Raw genomic sequence first — 26,291 nt, 5'->3', positions numbered from 1 at the left:
ATTGATTCTGGGACCATGTGGCCTGGGTATATGACTGTGGTTTGATTCTGGAGGGCATTGTCCTGGGAACATGACTTATGTTAGATTGTGGAATCCTGTGGCCTGGGAACATGACATCGGTTTGGATTCTGGTACCCTGTTGCCTGGGAACATGAAATCGGTTTGATTGTGGAAACCTGTGGTCTGGCAATATGACTGAGGTTTGATGGTGGTACCCTATGGCCTGGCAACATGACTGAGGTTTAATTCTGGATGCTTGTGGCCTGGGAACATGACTGAGGCGTGATTCTGGAATCCTGGGGCCTGGGAATATGACATCTGTTTAGATTGTGGAATACTGTGCCCTGGGAACCTAACTGAGGCTTGGTTCTGGAACCCTGTGGCCTGGGAAAATGACTGAGGTTTGTTTCTGGAAGCCTGTGCACTGGGAACATGACTGAGGTTTTATTCTGGAATCCTGTGGCCTGGGAACATGACATCAGTGGATTCTGGAACCCTGTGGCCTGGGAACATGAGAACGGTTTGATTCTGGAACCCTGTGGCCTGGGAACATGTCTGAGGTTTGATGGTGGAAACCTGTGGCTTGGCAACATGACTGAGGTTTGTTCCTGGAACCCTGTTCCCTGGGAACATGACTGAGGTTTGATTCCGGAACCCTGTAGCCTGGGAACATAACTGAGGATTAATTCTGGAACCCTGTGGCCTGGGAACATGACATCGGTGGATTCTGGAACCCTGTGGCCTGGGAACATGACATCGGTGGATTCTGGAACCCTGTGGCCAGGGAACATGAGAACGGTTTGATTCTGGAACCCTGTGTCCTGGAAACTTGTCTGAGGTTTGATGGTGGAAACCTGTGACCAGGCAACATGACTGAGGGTTGATGGTGGAACCCTGTGGCCTGGAAAGATGACTTAGGTTTGATTGTGGAACACTCTGGCCTGGGAACATGACTGAGGCTTGCTGGTGGAACCGTGGCCTAGCAAAAGGACTGAGGTTTGATTGTGGAACCCTCTGGCCTGGGAATAGGACTGAGGTTTAGTTGTGGTACCCTGTGGCCTGAGAACATGACTGGGATTTTATTTTTGAAACCTGTGTCCAGGGAACATGACTGAGGTTTGATTCTGGAACCCTGGGTCCTGGGAACATGACTGAGGTTTGAATCTGGAACCATGTGGCCTGGGAATATGACTGAGGTTTGATTCTGGAAACCATTGGCCTGGGAACATGCCTGATGTGAGATTGTGGAATCCTGTGGCTTGGGAACATGACATCGGTTTGGATTCTGGTACCCTGTTGCCTGGGAACATGAAATCGGATTGATTCTGGAAACCTGTGGCCTGGGAATATGAGTGAGGTTTGATTCTGGAACCATGTGGCCTGGGAACATGACATCTGTTTAGTTTGTGGAATACTGTGCCCCGGTAACCTGACTGAGCCTTGGTTCTGGAACCCTGTGGACTGGCAACATGACTGAGGTTTGATTCTGGAACCCTGTAGCCAGGGAACATAACTGAGGATTGATTCTGGAACCCTGTGGCCTGGGAACATGACATCGGTGGATTCTGGAACCCTGTGGCCAGGGAACATGAGAACGGTTTGATTCTGGAACCCTGTGTCCTGGAAACTTGTCTGAGGTTTGATGGTGGAAACCTCTGACCTGGCAACATGACTGAGGTTTAATTCTGGAAGACTGTGGCCAGGGAACATGATCTCGGGTTGACTCTGGAAACCTGTGTCCTGGGAACATGACTGAGGTTTGCTTCTGGAAACCTGTGGCCTGGGAACATGGCTGAGGTTTGATTGTGGAACCCCCTGGCCTGGGAACATGACTGTGGTTTGAATCTGGAACCCTGTGGCCTGGGAACATGACATCGGTTGGATTCTGGAATCCTGTGGCCTGGGAACAAGACTGAGGTTTGATTGTGCAACCCTCTGGCCTGGGAACATGACTGTGGTTTGATTCTGAAACCCTGTGGCCTGGGAAAATGACTGAGGTTTGTTTCTGGAAGCCTGTTCCCTGGGAACATGACTGAGGTTGGATTCTGGACACCTGTGTTCTGGGAAATTGAATGAGGTTTGATTGTTGAAACCTGTGCCCTGCGAACATAACTGAGGTTTGATACTGGAAACATGTGTCCTGGGAATATGACTGAGGTTTGATTCTGGAAACCTGTGGCCTGGGATAATGACTGAGGTTTCATTGTGGAAACATGTGGCCTGGGATCATGACTGAGGTTTGATGGTGGACCACTCTTGACTGGCAAAATGACTGAGGCTGGATTTTGGAACCCTGTGGCCTGGCAACATGACTGAAGCCTGATTCTGAAACCCTGTGGCCTGGGAACATGAGAAAGGTTTGATTCTGGAACCCTGTGGCTTGGGAATATGTCTGAGGTTTGATGGTGGAAACCTGTGGCCTGGCAACATGACTGAGGTTTGTTACTGGAACCCTGTTCCCTGGGAACATGAGTGAGGTTTGCTTCTGGACACCTTTGTCCTGGGAACATGACCGTGCTTTGATTGTGGAAACCTGTGGCCTGCGAACATGACTGAGGTTTGATTCTGGAACCATGTGACCTGGGAATATGACTGAGGTTTGATTCTGGAAATCTGTGTCCTGGGAACTTGACTGAGGTTTGATGGCAGAAACCTGTGGACTGGCAACATGACTGAGGTTTGACTGTAGAACCCTGTGCCCTGGAAACATGACTGCGGCCTGGTACTGGAAACCCATGGCCTAGGAACTTGACATTGGTTTGATTCTGGAACCCTGTGGCCTGGGAACATGACAGAGGCGTGATTCTGGAATCCTGTGGCCTGGGAACATGACATCTGTTTAGATTGTGGAATAATGTGCCCTGGGACCCTGACTGAGGCTTGGTTCTGGAACCCTGTGCACTGGGAACATGACTGAGGTTTTATTCTGGAATCCTGTGGCCTGGGAACATGACATCAGTGGATTCTGAAACCCTGTGGCCTGGGAACATGAGAACGGTTTGATTCTGGAACCCTGTGGCCTGGGAACATGTCTGAGGTTTGATGGTGGAAACCTGTGGCTTGGCAACATGACTGAGGTTTGTTCCTGGAACCCTGTTCCCTGGGAACATGACTGAGGTTTGATTCCGGTACCCTGTAGCCTGGGAACATAACTGAGGATTAATTCTGGAACCCTGTGGCCTGGGAACATTACATCGGTGGATTCTGGAACCCTCTGGCCAGGGAACATGAGAACGGTTTGATTCTGGAACCCTGTGTCCTGGAAACTTGTCTGAGGTTTGATAGTGGAAACCTGTGACCAGGCAACATGACTGAGGGTTGATGGTGGAACCCTGTGGCCTGGAAAGATGACTTAGGTTTGATTGTGGAACACTCTGGCCTGGGAACATGACTGAGGCTTGCTGGTGGAACCGTGGCCTAGCAAAAGGACTGAGGTTTGATTGTGGAACCCTCTGGCCTGGGAATATGACTGAGGTTTAGTTGTGGTACCCTGTGGCCTGAGAACATGACTGGGATTTTATTTTTGAAACCTGTGTCCAGGGAACATGACTGAGGTTTGATTCTGGAACCCTGGGTCCTGGGAACATGACTGAGGTTTGAATCTGGAACCATGTGGCCTGGGAATATGACTGAGGTTTGATTCTGGAAACCATTGGCCTGGGAACATGCCTGATGTGAGATTGTGGAATCCTGTGGCTTGGGAACATGACATCGGTTTGGATTCTGGTACCCTGTTGCCTGGGAACATGAAATCGGATTGATTCTGGAAACCTGTGGCCTGGGAATATGAGTGAGGTTTGATTCTGGAACCATGTGGCCTGGGAACATGACATCTGTTTAGTTTGTGGAATACTGTGCCCCGGTAACCTGACTGAGCCTTGGTTCTGGAACCCTGTGGACTGGCAACATGACTGAGGTTTGATTCTGGAACCCTGTAGCCAGGGAACATAACTGAGGATTGATTCTGGAACCCTGTGGCCTGGGAACATGACATCGGTGGATTCTGGAACCCTGTGGCCAGGGAACATGAGAACGGTTTGATTCTGGAACCCTGTGTCCTGGAAACTTGTCTGAGGTTTGATGGTGGAAACCTCTGACCTGGCAACATGACTGAGGTTTAATTCTGGAAGACTGTGGCCAGGGAACATGATATCGGGTTGACTCTGGAAACCTGTGTCCTGGGAACATGACTGAGGTTTGCTTCTGGAAACCTGTGGCCTGGGAACATGGCTGAGGTTTGATTGTGGAACCCCCTGGCCTGGGAACATGACTGTGGTTTGAATCTGGAACCCTGTGGCCTGGGAACATGACATCGGTTGGATTCTGGAATCCTGTGGCCTGGGAACAAGACTGAGGTTTGATTGTGCAACCCTCTGGCCTGGGAACATGACTGTGGTTTGATTCTGAAACCCTGTGGCCTGGGAAAATGACTGAGGTTTGTTTCTGGAAGCCTGTTCCCTGGGAACATGACTGAGGTTGGATTCTGGACACCTGTGTTCTGGGAAATTGAATGAGGTTTGATTGTTGAAACCTGTGCCCTGCGAACATGACTGAGGTTTGATAATGGAAACATGTGTCCTGGGAATATGACTGAGGTTTGATTCTGGAAACCTGTGGCCTGGGATAATGACTGAGGTTTCATTGTGGAAACATGTGGCCTGGGATCATGACTGAGGTTTGATGGTGGACCACTCTTGACTGGCAAAATGACTGAGGCTGGATTTTGGAACCCTGTGGCCTGGCAACATGACTGAAGCCTGATTCTGAAACCCTGTGGCCTGGGAACATGAGAAAGGTTTGATTCTGGAACCCTGTGGCTTGGGAATATGTCTGAGGTTTGATGGTGGAAACCTGTGGCCTGGCAACATGACTGAGGTTTGTTACTGGAACCCTGTTCCCTGGGAACATGAGTGAGGTTTGCTTCTGGACACCTTTGTCCTGGGAACATGACCGTGCTTTGATTGTGGAAACCTGTGGCCTGCGAACATGACTGAGGTTTGATTCTGGAACCATGTGTCATGGGAATATGACTGAGGTTTGATTCTGGAAATCTGTGGCCTGGGAACTTGACTGAGGTTTGATGGCAGAAACCTGTGGACTGGCGACATGACTGAGGTTTGATTGTAGAACCCTCTGTCCTGGAAACATGACTGCGACCTGATACTTGAAACCCATGGCCTGGGAACTTGACATTGGTTTGATTCTGGAACCCTGTGGCCAGGGAACATGACAGAGGCGTGATTCTGGAATCCTGTGGCCTGGGAACATGACATCTGTTTAGATTGTGGAATACTGTGCCATGGGAACCTGACTGAGGCTTGGTTCTGGAACCCTGTGCACTGGGAACATGACTGAGGTTTTATTCTGGAATCCTGTGGCCTGGGAACATGACATCAGTGGATTCTGGAACCCTGTGGCCTGGGAACATGAGAACGGTTTGATTCTGGAACCCTATGGCCTGGGAACATGTCTGAGGTTTCATGGTGGAAACCTGTGGCTTGGCAACATGACTGAGGTTTGTTCCTGGAACCCTGTTCCCTGGGAACATGACTGAGGTTTGATTCTGGACACCTTTGTGCTGGGAACATGACTGTGGTTTGATTGTGGAACCATGGGTCCTGCAAACATGACTGAGGTTTGATTCTGGAACCATGTGACCTGGGAATATGACTGCGGTTTGATTCTGGAAATCTGTGTCCTGGGAACTTGACTGAGGTTTGATGGCAGAAACCTGTGGACTGGCAACATGACTGAGGTTTGACTGTAGAACCCTGTGCCCTGGAAACATGACTGCGGCCTGGTACTGGAAACCCATGGCCTAGGAACTTGACATTGGTTTGATTCTGGAACCCTGTGGCCTGGGAACATGACTGAGGCGTGATTCTGGAAACCTGTGGCCTGGGAACATGACATCTGTTTAGATTGTGGAATACTGTGCCCTGGGAACCTGACTGAAGGCTTGGTTCTGGAATCCTGTGGACTGGGAACATGACTGAGGATTGATTCTGGGACCATGTGGCCTGGGTATATGACTGTGGTTTGATTCTGGAGGGCATTGTCCTGGGAACATGACTTATGTTAGATTGTGGAATCCTGTGGCCTGGGAACATGACATCGGTTTGGATTCTGGTACCCTGTTGCCTGGGAACATGAAATCGGTTTGATTGTGGAAACCTGTGGTCTGGCAATATGACTGAGGTTTGATGGTGGTACCCTATGGCCTGGCAACATGACTGAGGTTTAATTCTGGATGCTTGTGGCCTGGGAACATGACTGAGGCGTGATTCTGGAATCCTGGGGCCTGGGAATATGACATCTGTTTAGATTGTGGAATACTGTGCCCTGGGAACCTAACTGAGGCTTGGTTCTGGAACCCTGTGGACTGGGAACATGACTGAGGTTTTATTCTGGAACCCTGTAGACTGGGAATATAACTGAGGATTGATACTGGAACCCTGTTGCCTGGGAACATTACATCAGTGGATTCTGGAACCCTGTGGCCGGGGAACATGAGAACGGTTTGATTCTGGAACCCTGTGGCCTGGGAACATGTCTGAGGTTTGATGGTGGAAACCTGTGGCTTGGCAACATGACTGAGGTTTGTTCCTGGAACCCTGTTCCCTGGGAACATGACTGAGGTTTGATTCCGGAACCCTGTAGCCTGGGAACATAACTGAGGATTAATTCTGGCACCCTGTGGCCTGGGAACATGACATCGGTGGATTCTGGAACCCTGTGGCCTGGGAACATGACATCGGTGGATTCTGGAACCCTGTGGCCAGGGAACATGAGAACGGTTTGATTCTGGAACCCTGTGTCCTGGAAACTTGTCTGAGGTTTGATGGTGGAAACCTGTGACCAGGCAACATGACTGAGGGTTGATGGTGGAACCCTGTGGCCTGGAAAGATGACTTAGGTTTGATTGTGGAACACTCTGGCCTGGGAACATGACTGAGGCTTGCTGGTGGAACCGTGGCCTAGCAAAAGGACTGAGGTTTGATTGTGGAACCCTCTGGCCTGGGAATATGACTGAGGTTTAGTTGTGGTACCCTGTGGCCTGAGAACATGACTGGGATTTTATTTTTGAAACCTGTGTCCAGGGAACATGACTGAGGTTTGATTCTGGAACCCTGGGTCCTGGGAACATGACTGAGGTTTGAATCTGGAACCATGTGGCCTGGGAATATGACTGAGGTTTGATTCTGGAAACCATTGGCCTGGGAACATGCCTGATGTGAGATTGTGGAATCCTGTGGCTTGGGAACATGACATCGGTTTGGATTCTGGTACCCTGTTGCCTGGGAACATGAAATCGGATTGATTCTGGAAACCTGTGGCCTGGGAATATGAGTGAGGTTTGATTCTGGAACCATGTGGCCTGGGAACATGACATCTGTTTAGTTTGTGGAATACTGTGCCCCGGTAACCTGACTGAGCCTTGGTTCTGGAACCCTGTGGACTGGCAACATGACTGAGGTTTGATTCTGGAACCCTGTAGCCAGGGAACATAACTGAGGATTGATTCTGGAACCCTGTGGCCTGGGAACATGACATCGGTGGATTCTGGAACCCTGTGGCCAGGGAACATGAGAACGGTTTGATTCTGGAACCCTGTGTCCTGGAAACTTGTCTGAGGTTTGATGGTGGAAACCTCTGACCTGGCAACATGACTGAGGTTTAATTCTGGAAGACTGTGGCCAGGGAACATGATATCAGGTTGACTCTGGAAACCTGTGTCCTGGGAACATGACTGAGGTTTGCTTCTGGAAACCTGTGGCCTGGGAACATGGCTGAGGTTTGATTGTGGAACCCCCTGGCCTGGGAACATGACTGTGGTTTGAATCTGGAACCCTGTGGCCTGGGAACATGACATCGGTTGGATTCTGGAATCCTGTGGCCTGGGAACAAGACTGAGGTTTGATTGTGCAACCCTCTGGCCTGGGAACATGACTGTGGTTTGATTCTGAAACCCTGTGGCCTGGGAAAATGACTGAGGTTTGTTTCTGGAAGCCTGTTCCCTGGGAACATGATTGAGGTTGGATTCTGGACACCTGTGTTCTGGGAAATTGAATGAGGTTTGATTGTTGAAACCTGTGCCCTGCGAACATAACTGAGGTTTGATACTGGAAACATGTGTCCTGGGAATATGACTGAGGTTTGATTCTGGAAACCTGTGGCCTGGGATAATGACTGAGGTTTCATTGTGGAAACATGTGGCCTGGGATCATGACTGAGGTTTGATGGTGGACCACTCTTGACTGGCAAAATGACTGAGGCTGGATTTTGGAACCCTGTGGCCTGGCAACATGACTGAAGCCTGATTCTGAAACCCTGTGGCCTGGGAACATGAGAAAGGTTTGATTCTGGAACCCTGTGGCTTGGGAATATGTCTGAGGTTTGATGGTGGAAACCTGTGGCCTGGCAACATGACTGAGGTTTGTTACTGGAACCCTGTTCCCTGGGAACATGAGTGAGGTTTGCTTCTGGACACCTTTGTCCTGGGAACATGACCGTGCTTTGATTGTGGAAACCTGTGGCCTGCGAACATGACTGAGGTTTGATTCTGGAACCATGTGACCTGGGAATATGACTGCGGTTTGATTCTGGAAATCTGTGTCCTGGGAACTTGACTGAGGTTTGATGGCAGAAACCTGTGGACTGGCAACATGACTGAGGTTTGACTGTAGAACCCTGTGCCCTGGAAACATGACTGCGGCCTGGTACTGGAAACCCATGGCCTAGGAACTTGACATTGGTTTGATTCTGGAACCCTGTGGCCTGGGAACATGACAGAGGCGTGATTCTGGAATCCTGTGGCCTGGGAACATGACATCTGTTTAGATTGTGGAATAATGTGCCCTGGGACCCTGACTGAGGCTTGGTTCTGGAACCCTGTGCACTGGGAACATGACTGAGGTTTTATTCTGGAATCCTGTGGCCTGGGAACATGACATCAGTGGATTCTGAAACCCTGTGGCCGGGGAACATGAGAACGGTTTGATTCTGGAACCCTGTGGCCTGGGAACATGTCTGAGGTTTGATGGTGGAAACCTGTGGCTTGGCAACATGACTGAGGTTTGTTCCTGGAACCCTGTTCCCTGGGAACATGACTGAGGTTTGATTCCGGAACCCTGTAGCCTGGGAACATAACTGAGGATTAATTCTGGAACCCTGTGGCCTGGGAACATGACATCGGTGGATTCTGGAACCCTCTGGCCAGGGAACATGAGAACGGTTTGATTCTGGAACCCTGTGTCCTGGAAACTTGTCTGAGGTTTGATAGTGGAAACCTGTGACCAGGCAACATGACTGAGGGTTGATGGTGGAACCCTGTGGCCTGGAAAGATGACTTAGGTTTGATTGTGGAACACTCTGGCCTGGGAACATGACTGAGGCTTGCTGGTGGAACCGTGGCCTAGCAAAAGGACTGAGGTTTGATTGTGGAACCCTCTGGCCTGGGAATATGACTGAGGTTTAGTTGTGGTACCCTGTGGCCTGAGAACATGACTGGGATTTTATTTTTGAAACCTGTGTCCAGGGAACATGACTGAGGTTTGATTCTGGAACCCTGGGTCCTGGGAACATGACTGAGGTTTGAATCTGGAACCATGTGGCCTGGGAATATGACTGAGGTTTGATTCTGGAAACCATTGGCCTGGGAACATGCCTGATGTGAGATTGTGGAATCCTGTGGCTTGGGAACATGACATCGGTTTGGATTCTGGTACCCTGTTGCCTGGGAACATGAAATCGGATTGATTCTGGAAACCTGTGGCCTGGGAATATGAGTGAGGTTTGATTCTGGAACCATGTGGCCTGGGAACATGACATCTGTTTAGTTTGTGGAATACTGTGCCCCGGTAACCTGACTGAGCCTTGGTTCTGGAACCCTGTGGACTGGGAACATGACTGAGGTTTGATTCTGGAACCCTGTAGCCAGGGAACATAACTGAGGATTGATTCTGGAACCCTGTGGCCTGGGAACATGACATCGGTGGATTCTGGAACCCTGTGGCCAGGGAACATGAGAACGGTTTGATTCTGGAACCCTGTGTCCTGGAAACTTGTCTGAGGTTTGATGGTGGAAACCTCTGACCTGGCAACATGACTGAGGTTTAATTCTGGAAGACTGTGGCCAGGGAACATGATCTCGGGTTGACTCTGGAAACCTGTGTCCTGGGAACATGACTGAGGTTTGCTTCTGGAAACCTGTGGCCTGGGAACATGGCTGAGGTTTGATTGTGGAACCCCCTGGCCTGGGAACATGACTGTGGTTTGAATCTGGAACCCTGTGGCCTGGGAACATGACATCGGTTGGATTCTGGAATCCTGTGGCCTGGGAACAAGACTGAGGTTTGATTGTGCAACCCTCTGGCCTGGGAACATGACTGTGGTTTGATTCTGAAACCCTGTGGCCTGGGAAAATGACTGAGGTTTGTTTCTGGAAGCCTGTTCCCTGGGAACATGACTGAGGTTGGATTCTGGACACCTGTGTTCTGGGAAATTGAATGAGGTTTGATTGTTGAAACCTGTGCCCTGCGAACATGACTGAGGTTTGATAATGGAAACATGTGTCCTGGGAATATGACTGAGGTTTGATTCTGGAAACCTGTGGCCTGGGATAATGACTGAGGTTTCATTGTGGAAACATGTGGCCTGGGATCATGACTGAGGTTTGATGGTGGACCACTCTTGACTGGCAAAATGACTGAGGCTGGATTTTGGAACCCTGTGGCCTGGCAACATGACTGAAGCCTGATTCTGAAACCCTGTGGCCTGGGAACATGAGAAAGGTTTGATTCTGGAACCCTGTGGCTTGGGAATATGTCTGAGGTTTGATGGTGGAAACCTGTGGCCTGGCAACATGACTGAGGTTTGTTACTGGAACCCTGTTCCCTGGGAACATGAGTGAGGTTTGCTTCTGGACACCTTTGTCCTGGGAACATGACCGTGCTTTGATTGTGGAAACCTGTGGCCTGCGAACATGACTGAGGTTTGATTCTGGAACCATGTGTCATGGGAATATGACTGAGGTTTGATTCTGGAAATCTGTGGCCTGGGAACTTGACTGAGGTTTGATGGCAGAAACCTGTGGACTGGCGACATGACTGAGGTTTGATTGTAGAACCCTCTGTCCTGGAAACATGACTGCGACCTGATACTTGAAACCCATGGCCTGGGAACTTGACATTGGTTTGATTCTGGAACCCTGTGGCCAGGGAACATGACAGAGGCGTGATTCTGGAATCCTGTGGCCTGGGAACATGACATCTGTTTAGATTGTGGAATACTGTGCCATGGGAACCTGACTGAGGCTTGGTTCTGGAACCCTGTGCACTGGGAACATGACTGAGGTTTTATTCTGGAATCCTGTGGCCTGGGAACATGACATCAGTGGATTCTGGAACCCTGTGGCCTGGGAACATGAGAACGGTTTGATTCTGGAACCCTATGGCCTGGGAACATGTCTGAGGTTTCATGGTGGAAACCTGTGGCCTGGCAACATGACTGAGGTTTGTTACTGGAACCCTGTTCCCTGGGAACATGACTGAGGTTTGATTCTGGACACCTTTGTGCTGGGAACATGACTGTGGTTTGATTGCGGAACCATGGGTCCTGCAAACATGACTGAGGTTTGATTCTGGAACCATGTGACCTGGGAATATGACTGCGGTTTGATTCTGGAAATCTGTGTCCTGGGAACTTGACTGAGGTTTGATGGCAGAAACCTGTGGACTGGCAACATGACTGAGGTTTGACTGTAGAACCCTGTGCCCTGGAAACATGACTGCGGCCTGGTACTGGAAACCCATGGCCTAGGAACTTGACATTGGTTTGATTCTGGAACCCTGTGGCCTGGGAACATGACTGAGGCGTGATTCTGGAAACCTGTGGCCTGGGAACATGACATCTGTTTAGATTGTGGAATACTGTGCCCTGGGAACCTGACTGAAGGCTTGGTTCTGGAATCCTGTGGACTGGGAACATGACTGAGGATTGATTCTGGGACCATGTGGCCTGGGTATATGACTGTGGTTTGATTCTGGAGGGCATTGTCCTGGGAACATGACTTATGTTAGATTGTGGAATCCTGTGGCCTGGGAACATGACATCGGTTTGGATTCTGGTACCCTGTTGCCTGGGAACATGAAATCGGTTTGATTGTGGAAACCTGTGGTCTGGCAATATGACTGAGGTTTGATGGTGGTACCCTATGGCCTGGCAACATGACTGAGGTTTAATTCTGGATGCTTGTGGCCTGGGAACATGACTGAGGCGTGATTCTGGAATCCTGGGGCCTGGGAATATGACATCTGTTTAGATTGTGGAATACTGTGCCCTGGGAACCTAACTGAGGCTTGGTTCTGGAACCCTGTGGACTGGGAACATGACTGAGGTTTTATTCTGGAACCCTGTAGCCTGGGAATATAACTGAGGATTGATACTGGAACCCTGTTGCCTGGGAACATTACATCAGTGGATTCTGGAACCCTGTGGCCGGGGAACATGAGAACGGTTTGATTCTGGAACCCTGTGGCCTGGGAACATGTCTGAGGTTTGATGGTGGAAACCTGTGGCTTGGCAACATGACTGAGGTTTGTTCCTGGAACCCTGTTCCCTGGGAACATGACTGAGGTTTGATTCCGGAACCCTGTAGCCTGGGAACATAACTGAGGATTAATTCTGGAACCCTGTGGCCTGGGAACATGACATCGGTGGATTCTGGAACCCTGTGGCCTGGGAACATGACATCGGTGGATTCTGGAACCCTGTGGCCAGGGAACATGAGAACGGTTTGATTCTGGAACCCTGTGTCCTGGAAACTTGTCTGAGGTTTGATGGTGGAAACCTGTGACCAGGCAACATGACTGAGGGTTGATGGTGGAACCCTGTGGCCTGGAAAGATGACTTAGGTTTGATTGTGGAACACTCTGGCCTGGGAACATGACTGAGGCTTGCTGGTGGAACCGTGGCCTAGCAAAAGGACTGAGGTTTGATTGTGGAACCCTCTGGCCTGGGAATATGACTGAGGTTTAGTTGTGGTACCCTGTGGCCTGAGAACATGACTGGGATTTTATTTTTGAAACCTGTGTCCAGGGAACATGACTGAGGTTTGATTCTGGAACCCTGGGTCCTGGGAACATGACTGAGGTTTGAATCTGGAACCATGTGGCCTGGGAATATGACTGAGGTTTGATTCTGGAAACCATTGGCCTGGGAACATGCCTGATGTGAGATTGTGGAATCCTGTGGCTTGGGAACATGACATCGGTTTGGATTCTGGTACCCTGTTGCCTGGGAACATGAAATCGGATTGATTCTGGAAACCTGTGGCCTGGGAATATGAGTGAGGTTTGATTCTGGAACCATGTGGCCTGGGAACATGACATCTGTTTAGTTTGTGGAATACTGTGCCCCGGTAACCTGACTGAGCCTTGGTTCTGGAACCCTGTGGACTGGGAACATGACTGAGGTTTGATTCTGGAACCCTGTAGCCAGGGAACATAACTGAGGATTGATTCTGGAACCCTGTGGCCTGGGAACATGACATCGGTGGATTCTGGAACCCTGTGGCCAGGGAACATGAGAACGGTTTGATTCTGGAACCCTGTGTCCTGGAAACTTGTCTGAGGTTTGATGGTGGAAACCTCTGACCTGGCAACATGACTGAGGTTTAATTCTGGAAGACTGTGGCCAGGGAACATGATCTCGGGTTGACTCTGGAAACCTGTGTCCTGGGAACATGACTGAGGTTTGCTTCTGGAAACCTGTGGCCTGGGAACATGGCTGAGGTTTGATTGTGGAACCCCCTGGCCTGGGAACATGACTGTGGTTTGAATCTGGAACCCTGTGGCCTGGGAACATGACATCGGTTGGATTCTGGAATCCTGTGGCCTGGGAACAAGACTGAGGTTTGATTGTGCAACCCTCTGGCCTGGGAACATGACTGTGGTTTGATTCTGAAACCCTGTGGCCTGGGAAAATGACTGAGGTTTGTTTCTGGAAGCCTGTTCCCTGGGAACATGACTGAGGTTGGATTCTGGACACCTGTGTTCTGGGAAATTGAATGAGGTTTGATTGTTGAAACCTGTGCCCTGCGAACATGACTGAGGTTTGATAATGGAAACATGTGTCCTGGGAATATGACTGAGGTTTGATTCTGGAAACCTGTGGCCTGGGATAATGACTGAGGTTTCATTGTGGAAACATGTGGCCTGGGATCATGACTGAGGTTTGATGGTGGACCACTCTTGACTGGCAAAATGACTGAGGCTGGATTTTGGAACCCTGTGGCCTGGCAACATGACTGAAGCCTGATTCTGAAACCCTGTGGCCTGGGAACATGAGAAAGGTTTGATTCTGGAACCCTGTGGCTTGGGAATATGTCTGAGGTTTGATGGTGGAAACCTGTGGCCTGGCAACATGACTGAGGTTTGTTACTGGAACCCTGTTCCCTGGGAACATGAGTGAGGTTTGCTTCTGGACACCTTTGTCCTGGGAACATGACCGTGCTTTGATTGTGGAAACCTGTGGCCTGCGAACATGACTGAGGTTTGATTCTGGAACCATGTGTCATGGGAATATGACTGAGGTTTGATTCTGGAAATCTGTGGCCTGGGAACTTGACTGAGGTTTGATGGCAGAAACCTGTGGACTGGCGACATGACTGAGGTTTGATTGTAGAACCCTCTGTCCTGGAAACATGACTGCGACCTGATACTTGAAACCCATGGCCTGGGAACTTGACATTGGTTTGATTCTGGAACCCTGTGGCCAGGGAACATGACAGAGGCGTGATTCTGGAATCCTGTGGCCTGGGAACATGACATCTGTTTAGATTGTGGAATACTGTGCCATGGGAACCTGACTGAGGCTTGGTTCTGGAACCCTGTGCACTGGGAACATGACTGAGGTTTTATTCTGGAATCCTGTGGCCTGGGAACATGACATCAGTGGATTCTGGAACCCTGTGGCCTGGGAACATGAGAACGGTTTGATTCTGGAACCCTATGGCCTGGGAACATGTCTGAGGTTTCATGGTGGAAACCTGTGGCCTGGCAACATGACTGAGGTTTGTTACTGGAACCCTGTTCCCTGGGAACATGACTGAGGTTTGATTCTGGACACCTTTGTGCTGGGAACATGACTGTGGTTTGATTGCGGAACCATGGGTCCTGCAAACATGACTGAGGTTTGATTCTGGAACCATGTGACCTGGGAATATGACTGCGGTTTGATTCTGGAAATCTGTGTCCTGGGAACTTGACTGAGGTTTGATGGCAGAAACCTGTGGACTGGCAACATGACTGAGGTTTGACTGTAGAACCCTGTGCCCTGGAAACATGACTGCGGCCTGGTACTGGAAACCCATGGCCTAGGAACTTGACATTGGTTTGATTCTGGAACCCTGTGGCCTGGGAACATGACTGAGGCGTGATTCTGGAAACCTGTGGCCTGGGAACATGACATCTGTTTAGATTGTGGAATACTGTGCCCTGGGAACCTGACTGAAGGCTTGGTTCTGGAATCCTGTGGACTGGGAACATGACTGAGGATTGATTCTGGGACCATGTGGCCTGGGTATATGACTGTGGTTTGATTCTGGAGGGCATTGTCCTGGGAACATGACTTATGTTAGATTGTGGAATCCTGTGGCCTGGGAACATGACATCGGTTTGGATTCTGGTACCCTGTTGCCTGGGAACATGAAATCGGTTTGATTGTGGAAACCTGTGGTCTGGCAATATGACTGAGGTTTGATGGTGGTACCCTATGGCCTGGCAACATGACTGAGGTTTAATTCTGGATGCTTGTGGCCTGGGAACATGACTGAGGCGTGATTCTGGAATCCTGGGGCCTGGGAATATGACATCTGTTTAGATTGTGGAATACTGTGCCCTGGGAACCTAACTGAGGCTTGGTTCTGGAACCCTGTGGACTGGGAACATGACTGAGGTTTTATTCTGGAACCCTGTAGCCTGGGAATATAACTGAGGATTGATACTGGAACCCTGTTGCCTGGGAACATTACATCAGTGGATTCTGGAACCCTGTGGCCGGGGAACATGAGAACGGTTTGATTCTGGAACCCTGTGGCCTGGGAACATGTCTGAGGTTTGATGGTGGAAACCTGTGGCTTGGCAACATGACTGAGGTTTGTTCCTGGAACCCTGTTCCCTGGGAACATGACTGAGGTTTGATTCCGGAACCCTGTAGCCTGGGAACATAACTGAGGATTAATTCTGGAACCCTGTGGCCTGGGAACATGACATCGGTGGATTCTGGAACCCTGTGGCCTGGGAACATGACATCGGTGGATTCTGGAACCCTGTGGCCAGGGAACATGAGAACGGTTTGATTCTGGAACCCTGTGTCCTGGAAACTTGTCTGAGGTTTGATGGTGGAAACCTGTGACCAGGCAACATGACTGAGGGTTGATGGTGGAACCCTGTGGCCTGGAAAGATGACTTAGGTTTGATTGTGGAACACTCTGGCCTGGGAACATGACTGAGGCTTGCTGGTGGAACCGTGGCCTAGCAAAAGGACTGAGGTTTGATTGTGGAACCCTCTGGCCTGGGAATATGACTGAGGTTTAGTTGTGGTACCCTGTGGCCTGAGAACATGACTGGGATTTTATTTTTGAAACCTGTGTCCAGGGAACATGACTGAGGTTTGATTCTGGAACCCTGGGTCCTGGGAACATGACTGAGGTTTGAATCTGGAACCATGTGGCCTGGGAATATGACTGAGGTTTGATTCTGGAAACCATTGGCCTGGGAACATGCCTGATGTGAGATTGTGGAATCCTGTGGCTTGGGAACATGACATCGGTTTGGATTCTGGTACCCTGTTGCCTGGGAACATGAAATCGGATTGATTCTGGAAACCTGTGGCCTGGGAATATGAGTGAGGTTTGATTCTGGAACCATGTGGCCTGGGAACATGACATCTGTTTAGTTTGTGGAATACTGTGCCCCGGTAACCTGACTGAGCCTTGGTTCTGGAACCCTGTGGACTGGGAACATGACTGAGGTTTGATTCTGGAACCCTGTAGCCAGGGAACATAACTGAGGATTGATTCTGGAACCCTGTGGCCTGGGAACATGACATCGGTGGATTCTGGAACCCTGTGGCCAGGGAACATGAGAACGGTTTGATTCTGGAACCCTGTGTCCTGGAAACTTGTCTGAGGTTTGATGGTGGAAACCTCTGACCTGGCAACATGACTGAGGTTTAATTCTGGAAGACTGTGGCCAGGGAACATGATCTCGGGTTGACTCTGGAAACCTGTGTCCTGGGAACATGACTGAGGTTTGCTTCTGGAAACCTGTGGCCTGGGAACATGGCTGAGGTTTGATTGTGGAACCCCCTGGCCTGGGAACATGACTGTGGTTTGAATCTGGAACCCTGTGGCCTGGGAACATGACATCGGTTGGATTCTGGAATCCTGTGGCCTGGGAACAAGACTGAGGTTTGATTGTGCAACCCTCTGGCCTGGGAACATGACTGTGGTTTGATTCTGAAACCCTGTGGCCTGGGAAAATGACTGAGGTTTGTTTCTGGAAGCCTGTTCCCTGGGAACATGACTGAGGTTGGATTCTGGACACCTGTGTTCTGGGAAATTGAATGAGGTTTGATTGTTGAAACCTGTGCCCTGCGAACATGACTGAGGTTTGATAATGGAAACATGTGTCCTGGGAATATGACTGAGGTTTGATTCTGGAAACCTGTGGCCTGGGATAATGACTGAGGTTTCATTGTGGAAACATGTGGCCTGGGATCATGACTGAGGTTTGATGGTGGACCACTCTTGACTGGCAAAATGACTGAGGCTGGATTTTGGAACCCTGTGGCCTGGCAACATGACTGAAGCCTGATTCTGAAACCCTGTGGCCTGGGAACATGAGAAAGGTTTGATTCTGGAACCCTGTGGCTTGGGAATATGTCTGAGGTTTGATGGTGGAAACCTGTGGCCTGGCAACATGACTGAGGTTTGTTACTGGAACCCTGTTCCCTGGGAACATGAGTGAGGTTTGCTTCTGGACACCTTTGTCCTGGGAACATGACCGTGCTTTGATTGTGGAAACCTGTGGCCTGCGAACATGACTGAGGTTTGATTCTGGAACCATGTGTCATGGGAATATGACTGAGGTTTGATTCTGGAAATCTGTGGCCTGGAAACTTGACTGAGGTTTGATGGCAGAAACCTGTGGACTGGCGACATGACTGAGGTTTGATTGTAGAACCCTCTGTCCTGGAAACATGACTGCGACCTGATACTTGAAACCCATGGCCTGGGAACTTGACATTGGTTTGATTCTGGAACCCTGTGGCCAGGGAACATGACAGAGGCGTGATTCTGGAATCCTGTGGCCTGGGAACATGACATCTGTTTAGATTGTGGAATACTGTGCCATGGGAACCTGACTGAGGCTTGGTTCTGGAACCCTGTGCACTGGGAACATGACTGAGGTTTTATTCTGGAATCCTGTGGCCTGGGAACATGACATCAGTGGATTCTGGAACCCTGTGGCCTGGGAACATGAGAACGGTTTGATTCTGGAACCCTATGGCCTGGGAACATGTCTGAGGTTTCATGGTGGAAACCTGTGGCTTGGCAACATGACTGAGGTTTGTTACTGGAACCCTGTTCCCTGGGAACATGACTGAGGTTTGATTCTGGACACCTTTGTGCTGGGAACATGACTGTGGTTTGATTGTGGAACCATGGGTCCTGCAAACATGACTGAGGTTTGATTCTGGAACCATGTGACCTGGGAATATGACTGCGGTTTGATTCTGGAAATCTGTGTCCTGGGAACTTGACTGAGGTTTGATGGCAGAAACCTGTGGACTGGCAACATGACTGAGGTTTGACTGTAGAACCCTGTGCCCTGGAAACATGACTGCGGCCTGGTACTGGAAACCCATGGCCTAGGAACTTGACATTGGTTTGATTCTGGAACCCTGTGGCCTGGGAACATGACTGAGGCGTGATTCTGGAATCCTGTGGCCTGGGAACATGACATCTGTTTAGATTGTGGAATACTGTGCCCTGGGAACCTGACTGAAGGCTTGGTTCTGGAATCCTGTGGACTGGGAACATGACTGAGGATTGATTCTGGGACCATGTGGCCTGGGTATATGACTGTGGTTTGATTCTGGAGGGCATTGTCCTGGGAACATGACTTATGTTAGATTGTGGAATCCTGTGGCCTGGGAACATGACATCGGTTTGGATTCTGGTACCCTGTTGCCTGGGAACATGAAATCGGTTTGATTGTGGAAACCTGTGGTCTGGCAATATGACTGAGGTTTGATGGTGGTACCCTATGGCCTGGCAACATGACTGAGGTTTAATTCTGGATGCTTGTGGCCTGGGAACATGACTGAGGCGTGATTCTGGAATCCTGGGGCCTGGGAATATGACATCTGTTTAGATTGTGGAATACTGTGCCCTGGGAACCTAACTGAGGCTTGGTTCTGGAACCCTGTGGACTGGGAACATGACTGAGGTTTTATTCTGGAACCCTGTAGACTGGGAATATAACTGAGGATTGATACTGGAACCCTGTTGCCTGGGAACATTACATCAGTGGATTCTGGAACCCTGTGGCCGGGGAACATGAGAACGGTTTGATTCTGGAACCCTGTGGCCTGGGGACATGTCTGAGGTTTGATGGTGGAAACCTGTGGCTTGGCAACATGACTGAGGTTTGTTCCTGGAACCCTGTTCCCTGGGAACATGACTGAGGTTTGATTCCGGAACCCTGTAGCCTGGGAACATAACTGAGGATTAATTCTGGAACCCTGTGGCCTGGGAACATGACATCGGTGGATTCTGGAACCCTGTGGCCTGGGAACATGACATCGGTGGATTCTGGAACCCTGTGGCCAGGGAACATGAGAACGGTTTGATTCTGGAACCCTGTGTCCTGGAAACTTGTCTGAGGTTTGATGGTGGAAACCTGTGACCAGGCAACATGACTGAGGGTTGATGGTGGAACCCTGTGGCCTGGAAAGATGACTTAGGTTTGATTGTGGAACACTCTGGCCTGGGAACATGACTGAGGCTTGCTGGTGGAACCGTGGCCTAGCAAAAGGACTGAGGTTTGATTGTGGAACCCTCTGGCCTGGGAATATGACTGAGGTTTAGTTGTGGTACCCTGTGGCCTGAGAACATGACTGGGATTTTATTTTTGAAACCTGTGTCCAGGGAACATGACTGAGGTTTGATTCTGGAACCCTGGGTCCTGGGAACATGACTGAGGTTTGAATCTGGAACCATGTGGCCTGGGAATATGACTGAGGTTTGATTCTGGAAACCATTGGCCTGGGAACATGCCTGATGTGAGATTGTGGAATCCTGTGGCTTGGGAACATGACATCGGTTTGGATTCTGGTACCCTGTTGCCTGGGAACATGAAATCGGATTGATTCTGGAAACCTGTGGCCTGGGAATATGAGTGAGGTTTGATTCTGGAACCATGTGGCCTGGGAACATGACATCTGTTTAGTTTGTGGAATACTGTGCCCCGGTAACCTGACTGAGCCTTGGTTCTGGAACCCTGTGGACTGGCAACATGACTGAGGTTTGATTCTGGAACCCTGTAGCCAGGGAACATAACTGAGGATTGATTCTGGAACCCTGTGGCCTGGGAACATGACATCGGTGGATTCTGGAACCCTGTGGCCAGGGAACATGAGAACGGTTTGATTCTGGAACCCTGTGTCCTGGAAACTTGTCTGAGGTTTGATGGTGGAAACCTCTGACCTGGCAACATGACTGAGGTTTAATTCTGGAAGACTGTGGCCAGGGAACATGATATCAGGTTGACTCTGGAAACCTGTGTCCTGGGAACATGACTGAGGTTTGCTTCTGGAAACCTGTGGCCTGGGAACATGGCTGAGGTTTGATTGTGGAACCCCCTGGCCTGGGAACATGACTGTGGTTTGAATCTGGAACCCTGTGGCCTGGGAACATGACATCGGTTGGATTCTGGAATCCTGTGGCCTGGGAACAAGACTGAGGTTTGATTGTGCAACCCTCTGGCCTGGGAACATGACTGTGGTTTGATTCTGAAACCCTGTGGCCTGGGAAAATGACTGAGGTTTGTTTCTGGAAGCCTGTTCCCTGGGAACATGACTGAGGTTGGATTCTGGACACCTGTGTTCTGGGAAATTGAATGAGGTTTGATTGTTGAAACCTGTGCCCTGCGAACATGACTGAGGTTTGATAATGGAAACATGTGTCCTGGGAATATGACTGAGGTTTGATTCTGGAAACCTGTGGCCTGGGATAATGACTGAGGTTTCATTGTGGAAACATGTGGCCTGGGATCATGACTGAGGTTTGATGGTGGACCACTCTTGACTGGCAAAATGACTGAGGCTGGATTTTGGAACCCTGTGGCCTGGCAACATGACTGAAGCCTGATTCTGAAACCCTGTGGCCTGGGAACATGAGAAAGGTTTGATTCTGGAACCCTGTGGCTTGGGAATATGTCTGAGGTTTGATGGTGGAAACCTGTGGCCTGGCAACATGACTGAGGTTTGTTACTGGAACCCTGTTCCCTGGGAACATGAGTGAGGTTTGCTTCTGGACACCTTTGTCCTGGGAACATGACCGTGCTTTGATTGTGGAAACCTGTGGCCTGCGAACATGACTGAGGTTTGATTCTGGAACCATGTGTCATGGGAATATGACTGAGGTTTGATTCTGGAAATCTGTGGCCTGGGAACTTGACTGAGGTTTGATGGCAGAAACCTGTGGACTGGCGACATGACTGAGGTTTGATTGTAGAACCCTCTGTCCTGGAAACATGACTGCGACCTGATACTTGAAACCCATGGCCTGGGAACTTGACATTGGTTTGATTCTGGAACCCTGTGGCCTGGGAACATGACTGAGGCGTGATTCTGGAAACCTGTGGCCTGGGAACATGACATCTGTTTAGATTGTGGAATACTGTGCCCTGGGAACCTGACTGAAGGCTTGGTTCTGGAATCCTGTGGACTGGGAACATGACTGAGGATTGATTCTGGGACCATGTGGCCTGGGTATATGACTGTGGTTTGATTCTGGAGGGCATTGTCCTGGGAACATGACTTATGTTAGATTGTGGAATCCTGTGGCCTGGGAACATGACATCGGTTTGGATTCTGGTACCCTGTTGCCTGGGAACATGAAATCGGTTTGATTGTGGAAACCTGTGGTCTGGCAATATGACTGAGGTTTGATGGTGGTACCCTATGGCCTGGCAACATGACTGAGGTTTAATTCTGGATGCTTGTGGCCTGGGAACATGACTGAGGCGTGATTCTGGAATCCTGGGGCCTGGGAATATGACATCTGTTTAGATTGTGGAATACTGTGCCCTGGGAACCTAACTGAGGCTTGGTTCTGGAACCCTGTGGACTGGGAACATGACTGAGGTTTTATTCTGGAACCCTGTAGACTGGGAATATAACTGAGGATTGATACTGGAACCCTGTTGCCTAGGAACATTACATCAGTGGATTCTGGAACCCTGTGGCCGGGGAACATGAGAACGGTTTGATTCTGGAACCCTGTGGCCTGGGAACATGTCTGAGGTTTGATGGTGGAAACCTGTGGCTTGGCAACATGACTGAGGTTTGTTCCTGGAACCCTGTTCCCTGGGAACATGACTGAGGTTTGATTCCGGAACCCTGTAGCCTGGGAACATAACTGAGGATTAATTCTGGAACCCTGTGGCCTGGGAACATGACATCAGTGGATTCTGGAACCCTGTGGCCTGGGAACATTACATCGGTGGATTCTGGAACCCTCTGGCCAGGGAACATGAGAACGGTTTGATTCTGGAACCCTGTGTCCTGGAAACTTGTCTGAGGTTTGATGGTGGAAACCTGTGACCAGGCAACATGACTGAGGGTTGATGGTGGAACCCTGTGGCCTGGAAAGATGACTTAGGTTTGATGGTGGAACCGTGGCCTAGCAAAAGGACTGAGGTTTGATTGTGGAACCCTCTGGCCTGGGAATATGACTGAGGTTTAGTTGTGGTACCCTGTGGCCTGAGAACATGACTGGGATTTTATTTTTGAAACCTGTGTCCAGGGAACATGACTGAGGTTTGATTCTGGAACCCTGTAGCCAGGGAACATAACTGAGGATTGATTCTGGAACCCTGTGGCCTGGGAACATGACATCGGTGGATTCTGGAACCCTGTGGCCAGGGAACATGAGAACGGTTTGATTCTGGAACCCTGTGTCCTGGAAACTTGTCTGAGGTTTGATGGTGGAAACCTCTGACCTGGCAACATGACTGAGGTTTAATTCTGGAAGACTGTGGCCAGGGAACATGATCTCGGGTTGACTCTGGAAACCTGTGTCCTGGGAACATGACTGAGGTTTGCTTCTGGAAACCTGTGGCCTGGGAACATGGCTGAGGTTTGATTGTGGAACCCCCTGGCCTGGGAACATGACTGTGGTTTGAATCTGGAACCCTGTGGCCTGGGAACATGACATCGGTTGGATTCTGGAATCCTGTGGCCTGGGAACAAGACTGAGGTTTGATTGTGCAACCCTCTGGCCTGGGAACATGACTGTGGTTTGATTCTGAAACCCTGTGGCCTGGGAAAATGACTGAGGTTTGTTTCTGGAAGCCTGTTCCCTGGGAACATGACTGAGGTTGGATTCTGGACACCTGTGTTCTGGGAAATTGAATGAGGTTTGATTGTTGAAACCTGTGCCCTGCGAACATGACTGAGGTTTGATACTGGAAACATGTGTCCTGGGAATATGACTGAGGTTTGATTCTGGAAACCTGTGGCCTGGGATAATGACTGAGGTTTCATTGTGGAAACATGTGGCCTGGGATCATGACTGAGGTTTGATGGTGGACCACTCTTGACTGGCAAAATGACTGAGGCTGGATTTTGGAACCCTGTGGCCTGGCAACATGACTGAAGCCTGATTCTGAAACCCTGTGGCCTGGGAACATGAGAAAGGTTTGATTCTGGAACCCTGCGGCTTGGGAATATGTCTGAGGTTTGATGGTGGAAACCTGTGGCCAGGCAACATGACTGAGGTTTGTTACTGGAACCCTGTTCCCTGGGAACATGAGTGAGGTTTGCTTCTGGACACCTTTGTCCTGGGAACATGACCGTGGTTTGATTGTTGAAACCTGTGGCCTGCGAACGTGACTGAGGTTTGATTCTGGAACCATGTGTCATGGGAATATGACTGCGGTTTGATTCTGGAAATCTGTGGCCTGGGAACTTGACTGAGGTTTGGTGGCAGAAACCTGTGGACTGGCAACATGACTGAGGTTTGATTGTAGAACCCTCTGTCCTGGAAACATGACTGCGACCTGATACTTGAAACCCATGGCCTGGGAACTTGACATTGGTTTGATTCTGGAACCCTGTGGCCAGGGAACATGACAGAGGCGTGATTCTGGAATCCTGTGGCCTGGGAACATGACATCTGTTTAGATTGTGGAATACTGTGCCCTGGGACCCTGACTGAGGCTTGGTTCTGGAACCCTGTGCACTGGGAACATGACTGAGGTTTTATTCTGGAATCCTGTGGCCTGGGAACATGACATCAGTGGATTCTGGAACCCTGTGGCCTGGGAACATGAGAACGGTTTGATTCTGGAACCCTGTGGCCTGGGAACATGTCTGAGGTTTCATGGTGGAAACCTGTGGCTTGGCAACATGACTGAGGTTTGTTACTGGAACCCTGTTCCCTGGGAACATGACTGAGGTTTGATTCTGGACACCTTTGTGCTGGGAACATGACTGTGGTTTGATTGTGGAACCATGGGTCCTGCAAACATGACTGAGGTTTGATTCTGGAACCATGTGACCTGGGAATATGACTGCGGTTTGATTCTGGAAATCTGTGTCCTGGGAACTTGACTGAGGTTTGATGGCAGAAACCTGTGGACTGGCAACATGACTGAGGTTTGATTGTAGAACCCTCTGTCCTGGAAACATGACTGCTACCTGATACTTGAAACCCATGGCCTAGGAACTTGACATTGGTTTGATTCTGGAACCCTGTGGCCTGGGAACATGACTGAGGCGTGATTCTGGAAACCTGTGGCCTGGGAACATGACATCTGTTTAGATTGTGGAATACTGTGCCCTGGGAACCTGACTGAAGGCTTGGTTCTGGAATCCTGTGGACTGGGAACATGACTGAGGATTGATTCTGGGACCATGTGGCCTGGGTATATGACTGTGGTTTGATTCTGGAGGGCATTGTCCTGGGAACATGACTTATGTTAGATTGTGGAATCCTGTGGCCTGGGAACATGACATCGGTTTGGATTCTGGTACCCTGTTGCCTGGGAACATGAAATCGGATTGATTCTGGAAACCTGTGGCCTGGGAATATGAGTGAGGTTTGATTCTGGAACCATGTGGCCTGGGAACATGACATCTGTTTAGTTTGTGGAATACTGTGCCCCGGTAACCTGACTGAGCCTTGGTTCTGGAACCCTGTGGACTGGGAACATGACTGAGGTTTGATTCTGGAACCCTGTAGCCAGGGAACATAACTGAGGATTGATTCTGGAACCCTGTGGCCTGGGAACATGACATCGGTGGATTCTGGAACCCTGTGGCCAGGGAACATGAGAACGGTTTGATTCTGGAACCCTGTGTCCTGGAAACTTGTCTGAGGTTTGATGGTGGAAACCTCTGACCTGGCAACATGACTGAGGTTTAATTCTGGAAGACTGTGGCCAGGGAACATGATCTCGGGTTGACTCTGGAAACCTGTGTCCTGGGAACATGACTGAGGTTTGCTTCTGGAAACCTGTGGCCTGGGAACATGGCTGAGGTTTGATTGTGGAACCCCCTGGCCTGGGAACATGACTGTGGTTTGAATCTGGAACCCTGTGGCCTGGGAACATGACATCGGTTGGATTCTGGAATCCTGTGGCCTGGGAACAAGACTGAGGTTTGATTGTGCAACCCTCTGGCCTGGGAACATGACTGTGGTTTGATTCTGAAACCCTGTGGCCTGGGAAAATGACTGAGGTTTGTTTCTGGAAGCCTGTTCCCTGGGAACATGACTGAGGTTGGATTCTGGACACCTGTGTTCTGGGAAATTGAATGAGGTTTGATTGTTGAAACCTGTGCCCTGCGAACATGACTGAGGTTTGATAATGGAAACATGTGTCCTGGGAATATGACTGAGGTTTGATTCTGGAAACCTGTGGCCTGGGATAATGACTGAGGTTTCATTGTGGAAACATGTGGCCTGGGATCATGACTGAGGTTTGATGGTGGACCAC

The sequence above is a fragment of the Balaenoptera borealis genome (genome assembly GCF_965194805.1).
Source record: "Balaenoptera borealis genome assembly, chromosome: 19".
Classification (NCBI taxonomy): domain Eukaryota; kingdom Metazoa; phylum Chordata; class Mammalia; order Artiodactyla; family Balaenopteridae; genus Balaenoptera; species Balaenoptera borealis.
Note: the sequence above shows the minus strand (reverse complement) of the source record.